Source organism: Somniosus microcephalus, chromosome 34, assembly GCF_052327205.1.
Source record: "Somniosus microcephalus isolate GS21.2 chromosome 34, FLI_Smic_1.0, whole genome shotgun sequence".
Lineage (NCBI taxonomy): Eukaryota > Metazoa > Chordata > Chondrichthyes > Squaliformes > Somniosidae > Somniosus > Somniosus microcephalus.
In genome coordinates, this window is record NC_141020.1 from 5,833,739 (window position 1) to 5,839,738 (window position 6,000).

Here is a 6,000-nt window from a genome sequence, read left to right on the forward strand (position 1 = left end):
CCATCGCCCAACTGTGAGTTGATCAATAATTTGAGGGTCACTGATGCAGCAATCACAGCTTATATTCACTTATAAACAAATTTATCAGTTTAAAAGACGCTTCGCTCGATGTTGAACACCATTCTCAGCAACCCTCTCAAAATGCATTGGATTTATTTATTATGTGGGTCGATTGTGTAACTAATGTTCGCTTCTCTGAAAAAGAATTTCACAAGTGCGAAATTAGCTGGGCGAGCTTGAGAATTCCTCTAAAGATGCGACCAGGGGACTCGCAGACAGGACTATGTGGAATATCTTGCTAAGGATACTGAGTTCCAAGGTTTCCACCATTTGACAGGCTCTGGTTCCTGCAGTGTCCCAGACTTACTGGTCTCTCACCTACTGCCTATGTTGGGAGTGAAATATACCCGACACGACCCCAATTGTACATCACTGCCGGCCCTCAGAAAGACTTCAATAACTCCCTGCCCTGAGTTATGAATCTATGGACACAGGGGAGCCATACCATGACAATACATCGGCTCTGGTTATATAATATTCTCTGTAAATTAGAATTAAATACAATCTGATATCACTGCAGTTCCAATCATGTAGTTCAATAACACTTCAAATCACCTGATGCAATTGTTGAGCCCTAATGTCGACTGTTATTCATTATGACATCCAGCAGGAGAAAAGAACATGAAAATGGTATTAAACCCAGTCACAACCTCTACCTGGACAAATCATATTGAATAATCTGGGATGGGTCTGCTTCCAAGATGTAACCCACCAGTATCAGATGACTATCATCTGGAGCTTGTAGGCTGTGGAGTGTTACTGTCTTCTAATGCATTCCAGCCTATGTGTTATCCCCTATAGAATCCTATATTCTGTGTGGGATCTCATTGTAATTGACCATTCTTGATAAACCTGCAGTAATGATGTCACAAAGCACTGTAATGTCCTTCACGGAATATCATTTTGAAGTCACTCCCAATCTTTCCCCCCTTCTCTCCCGAGGACCCTCGCTCAAGCTGAGGCCCTTCAGTCCCTCAGCCAAGTGTCGATTCTTCATGTGTCAGCCCAGCCAGTGAGTAATGGCAGGTGGTTAGATCACTGGCGTTACCACAGCTGAACCTTATCTTGGCCAATGCTAATGTTCACACATAGAATGGGTCACTCGATAGTGGCCATCCTGCCGATTTGTTCCCTTCCCTATCCCAAGGGAATGGAGACCAGGTGTAGCGAACCCACTAGCACCTCAGTTGAGATCGACTACTTCAGAACTGACCAAGTGTTGGGTCTTGGAGCTACCTGGCTTGTAAGGTTCAGTATGATACTGAATAATCTTTGCTTTATAATGGAAATTGCATTATCATTTACACAATAGTGTAGAGGTGGATTAATAATTCAAAAATCAATGTTCTATATGATTGTAGCAGGGATTTTACAGTCCTGCAATATCCAATTGATTTAACTGTGATCTGATCTGAATTTTGTATCTGTAATAATATGTAGACAATGCAGCAATGTGAGACTCGAAGCTCTATACTTATTTACAACAATCAGTGCGTCTCTTTTTAGAAAACTGATCAATCACCACATAAGGAAAGACCGATGCTTAGCCGACAGGTATGAGGGTTGAGTTGGACTGATAGCAATGTGTGGTGTTTTGGTCTACAGTGGCAAGGCAGAACTTTGTACCCGTGATACTCCTACATGAGAGGAGATGGTTTTCTCTGAAGAAGAAGAAGAATTTGCCTTTCTATAGCGCCGTTCACGACCTCAGGGCGTCCCAAAGCACTTTACAGCCAACAAAGTACTTCTGAAGTGTAGTCACTGTTGTAATGTAGGAAACACGGCAGCCAATTTGCGCACAGCAAGCTCCCACAAACAGATAATCTGTTTTTGGTGGCGTTGGTTGAGGGATAAATATTGGCCAGCGATACTGATTTTCGAATTATTAATCCACCTCTACACTGTTGTGTAATTAGTGCAATTTCCATTATAAATTGCACTAATTCCACCCACCTCCAATCGTCTTCCACATTCTCTTCTCCTGCTCTTCTTCGAAATAGTGCCATGGGATCTTTTACATCCACCTGAGAAAGCAGACAGAGCCTTGGTTTAATGTCTCATCCAATAGACGGCACCTCCGACAGCGCAGCACCCCCTCAGCGCTTCCTCTATTAGAGTCAGCCTGGATTGTGACAGAAAAAGACCAGTTGGCCCATCCAGTCTAATCTATTCAGCTGTGTTGAAATGAAGCATCACATCCTCCAATGTTTCCCTCCCACCAGCAGCCATTTAATCTCCTGGGAGAGGGGGGCAATTTTTTTTTAAAAAAAGCTCTGGGCCAATTGTGGGGGAAAATATAATTCTGGTCAATTCCTCTCCGACCCCTGAAGGTGATCAGAAACAAGTTCTAGTGACCATGGGGTACATGTCCCAACCGTCCCATCAGTCTACTCTCAATCATCAGCAAAGTGATGGAAGGTGTCATCGACAGTGCTATCAAGCGGCACTTACTCACCAATAACCTGCTTACAGATGCCCAGTTTGGGTTCTGCCAGGACCACTTGGCTCCCGACCTCATTACAGCTTTGATCCAAACATGGAAAAAGGAGCTGAATTCCAGAGGTGAGGTGAGAGTGACCGCCCTTGACATCAAGGCAGCATTTGACCAAGTGTGGCATCAAGAAACCCTAGTAAAACTGAAGTCAATGGAAATCAGGGGGAAAACACTCCACTGGCTGGAGTCATACCTAGCACAAAGGAAGATGGTTGTGGCGGTTGAAGGTCAATCATCACAGCCCCAGGATATCGCTGCAGGAGTTCCTCAGGGCAGTGTCCTAGGCCCAACCATCTTCAGCTTCATCAATGACCTTCCCTCTAACATAAGGTCAGAAATGGGGATGTTCGCTGATGACTGCACAGTGTTCATGCCATTCACAACTCCTCAGATAATGAAGCAGTCCATGCCCGCATGCAACAAGACCTGGACAACGTTCAGGCTTGGGCCAATAAGTGGCAGGTAACAGTCGTGCCACAGAAGTGCCAGGCAATGACTATCTCCAACAAGCGAGAGTCTAACCACCTCCCCTTGACATTCAACAGTATTACCAGCACCGAATCCCCCACTATCAACATCCTGGGGTCACCATTGACCAGAAACTTAACTGGACCAGCCACATAAATACTGTGGCAACAAGAGCAGGCCAGAGGCTAGGTATTCTGCGGAAAGTGTCTCACCTCCTGACTCCCCAAAGCCTTTCCACCATCTACAAGGCACAAGTCAGGAGTGTGATGGAATACTCTCCACTTGCCTGGATGAGTGCAGCTCCGACAACACTCAAGAAGCTCGACTCCATCCAGGACAAAGCAGCCCACTTGATTGGCACCCCATCCACCACCTTAAACATTCACTCCCTCCACCACCGGCGCACCGTGGCTGCAATGTGTACCATCTACAAGATGCACTGCAGCAACTCGCCAAGGCTTCTTCGGCAGCACCTCCCAAACCCGCGACCTCTTCCACCTAGAAGGACAAGGGCAGCAGGCGCATGGGAACACCACCACCTCCACGGACTGCAGCGGTTCAAGAAGGCGGCTCACCACCACCTTCTCAAGGGCAACTAGGGATGGGCAATAAATGCTGGCCTTGCCAGCGACGCCCACATCCCATAAAACTAATTTAAAAAAATTTTTTAATTCCAAGTTTCAGGCAGCGAGGGGAAGGAACCAAAGATGAGATCAGGCACTTCCTCACAGCCAAGGGAAGAATCTTGCTTGGTTGGTTCCCCCCCCCCCATCAATGAAGCTTTCAGCCACCTCCCAGTCGAGAGTTCTAGAGTGACATTGGCGGAGCCCAGCGGCAAACTAAGAAGGAAAAGAAAGTAACTTGAAAACAGTAAAAGAGACACTAATATAACCTTTATCTAGCACGACTGAAAAGACATATTGGGGGGATGATCTCGGTGTGTGCAAGAAAATCATAATTATAATCAAGGTTATAAATGGGTTTACAATGTCACAGAGGGAATCGCCCTTTACCTTTTGTTGTCCAATATGCAGAGATCTTTAATGCACACTAAAGGAAAGATTAAAGATTGTAGTGCAGAGAAGTAGATTAATTATCTGGAAATAAAAGGTGGGACATTTAATAGAGGGCATTAGAGATTTTTCAAGATCTCAGCGTTCTGTAAGTGCATCAGTAATTCCTAAAATGCTTTTCACTTTTTTAAAAGAAAAATTCTTATGCTGATTGTAGAGAATTGATTATTCCCACTCCACTGGTTTTGTGATTTTTTTCTCCTTTTTTAGATTTCCTCCTCCATTTACATCAGGCGCCAATTCTCATGTGACATCGTGGATAATCTGCTCCCAGGCTTCCTGGCAACACCTGGCTTGAACCTGTTGCTTTGTGTAGTCGGCTGTGGCTCAGTGGGCAGCACTCTCGCCCGTGAACCCAAAGGTCGTGGGTTCGAGTCCCACTCCATGAGACTTGAGCACAAAATCTAGGCTGACTCTCCCAGTGCAGCGCTGAGGGAGTGCTGCACTGTCGGAGGTGCCGTCTTTCGGATGAGACGTTAAACCGAGGCCCCGTCTGCTCTCTCAGGCGGATGCAAAAGATCCCATGGCCCCTATTTCGAAGAAGAGTTAGGGGGAGTTCGCCCCGGTGTCCTGGGCCTATATTTATCCCTCACTCAACATCACTAAAAAAGCAGATTATCTGGTCATTATCATAGTGTTGATTGTGGGATCTTGCTGTGCGCAAATAGGCTGGTGTGTTTCCCGCCTTCTACAGCGACTACACCTCATACTTCATTGGCTGTAAAGCGCTTTGGGACGTCCTGAGGTTGTGAGAGGCAAAGTCCTTTTTTTCTTTAGGCAAGTCATACGGACATCTGAAAAAGGAGAGGTGAAGACCTACTGCTCCATCAAGCTCCTCCTGTCCCATCCTGATAGGTTGGTCATCTTTCATTCCTCTCCACCCTCCCCAAACATTCCCATGTTTTCGGTACTGCCTCTACACCCTTTCTAGGCAGGGCAAGCCAACAGCACAATAAATATGGATGAGGAAGGCCATTCAGCCCATCTTAGCTCATTCATCTACCGTTCCCCCCCGCCCCCCCTATCCCCAATCACTGCATCCAACTAACTCATAAATGACTTCAAGGTGGTCAGCCTCCATTACTCAATCCATTTTGAAGAAGAGCAGGGGAGTTCTCCCCAGTGTCCTGCCCAACATTTCTCCCTCAACTAAAATCACCAAAAAGTAAATGATCTGCTCATTGTCGCATTGCTGTCTGTGGGAGCTTGCTGTGCGCAAATTCGCTGCCGCGTTTCCTACATTACAACAGTGACTGCACTTCAAAAAGTGCTTCATTGGCTGTGAAGAATTTTGGGACATCCACCTCTCTCATCCTTTAAAACCTTACCTCTTTGACCAAGCTTTTGGTCATCTGTCCTAATCTCTCCTTACGTGGCTCGGTGTCAAATTTTGTCTGATAATCGCTCCTGTGAAGCGCCTTGGGGATGTTTTACTACGTTAAAGGCGCTATATAAATGCAGGTTGTTGTTGTTGTAGTCAATTGTACTGCCCCGTTTTGCCTTCCCTGTCTTACCTAAATACTTGAATCAACCTCCCAATGGTTGCTGGTACATTCAGTTGTAAAAGAATTCTCTTGCCATTGAACCGATACTAGTGCCTGGTATAAAGGCAGCTTTCGGTGATCACTGTCAGTTCAATTTCCTGCGTGTCAAAATATTTCTCAAGGTATCTGTTGTGAATGTTGGTGAATCAATCACAAAGTGCCTTAGAATCAATAAAACCGTCAACATTGCATTCTACGCTCATGGTGCATCCATTGTCTCCTTGCTATTGAGGCTCCCAGCAGGTCTATACTGCAGGAAATGAAGAAGTTCAATCCAATGCATTAAAAAATGTCATTATAGTCCATTCATTTGAACTGAGCGACTGTAAATAACAGAGCAAAGTGGGAATTTAGTACACAG

At 45.5% G+C, this 6,000-nt stretch overlaps 1 protein-coding gene across 1 annotated transcript in view; it reads left to right on the top strand.

Moving 5' to 3' along the window:
* ttc9b (tetratricopeptide repeat domain 9B) overlaps positions 1-6,000 on the top strand; it is a 29,473-nt gene that overhangs the window by 1,108 nt on the left and 22,365 nt on the right. The window lies entirely within an intron of this gene.